Here is a 1,648-nt window from a genome sequence, read left to right on the forward strand (position 1 = left end):
GACAGAAAGGAGGTCAAAGGAAAAGAGTAGAGGAAGGAGAATGACATATCATTGTGGAGAAACAAAAACAATAGACGTTAGGGAGTAGGTAGGGGTGAGAGCTAGGTTCTATTGATAAGGGGGAGGATGTGGGGAATGCAGGGTCACCGAGAAATCACACAGGCCCAGGAACTGTGGGGCTGTGGCCACTGGAAGAGACATGGCTATGCTCCCATCAGAGTGCATTTTTCAATGGAGGGTGTGGTCGGAGGTGGTTACACTTCAGAGGCCCAGGTGATTTGTGCCCATTTCCTGCCCCTTGTCAGTGCCCCTGGGGGAATATGGTGATATCCACCCACCCGCCTAGATAAAGGAAACCCCAGGATGATTCACACACTGGTGTGACTGCATGGGGGACCAGTTCAACATCCCATGTGGTTCTGAATTGGCCGGAAAATGTATCTTCACATCAGGAACATATTGTATTTTGTCATTATTAATTTTTTTTGTACCCATTAGCGCCTTTCACTACTGAGTCCATTCCTCTCCTCCCCTTTTTGTATATGTATTTTGGAATGTGGTGATATTCCTATTTTGGACTGGACACATAAAAGGCTACTTTGTGCAAATTATTGGAAACCCATCAACATTTGTTCATTACACTTCCGCCTGCAAGATTTTGCCCGTGCTGCTCCTTACTTCCGGAACTCTCTCCCTCTCAGTCTCTCCACCTCTCTGCAAACGGGCTCTCAAGAACCATTTCTTTGTCAAAGCCATCCAGCTCTCATCCTAACCATGCTCCTTGCTCTCTGTCTCTCCTCTCTGTGTCACCCTCTCATTTAGACTGTAAGCTCTCACAAGCAGAGCCCTCTTCCCTCATGTGCTTTTGTACCGTCATCTCCTCCCCACTGCCCATAGGCAAACGCAGGGGGGGTTTCTGTCTGCCTGGAAACCCCCCTCCCCAGCACACACCATTACCACAATAGAAATAGTAATATAATACAATGTTACTAGTGCTGCATGTTCTTCTCAGTATCACAAATGAAATGATTAGCAACACCTGTGGATCTTTTAATGTGTCAGCCTGTAAGAAACATACCTGTGCACCAACTAGGAGATGTGGAAAACATGCACTGTTAGGGGTGCACTGCTATAGACCATCAATAGGGTTAATTATTAATACTGTATAATAATAGACTATCCAGTACATAAGGAGACCAATAGGTACATATATGTCCAGGGCAGTGCTAGGTTCTTCAGCTGTTACCCCAGACTCTTTGACTTGCAGCAATGCTCTGCAATGGTGCCCACATATGAATAAAAACATTCTGCTCAGACAGGATGGACCTACTGCCGTATCTAATGGCTTACTGTGATCGCTGGTCCTGTATATGCTGGAATTATGTAACACAATATACTTTGTATGACACATATTAAAGCTGGATAACTGCTATTTTTCTCCTCTTCATGGACTGGCCACACTCACTCTAAAATCAAGCATTTGGAAACCCCCCCTCTAGAAATCCTGTGTTTGCCACTGCTGCCCCACCTTTATCAACAGAGTATAGCGGCATGCACCTGGGCAGATCTATTGGCAGAGTGACCAGGGAAGGACATTGGGTTCCATAACTTGGTAGATCGTATGATGTAAATATACGTATCTAACCAC

Source organism: Taudactylus pleione, unplaced genomic scaffold (assembly GCF_031769625.1).
Source record: "Taudactylus pleione unplaced genomic scaffold, aTauple2 ptg000541l, whole genome shotgun sequence".
Lineage (NCBI taxonomy): Eukaryota > Metazoa > Chordata > Amphibia > Anura > Myobatrachidae > Taudactylus > Taudactylus pleione.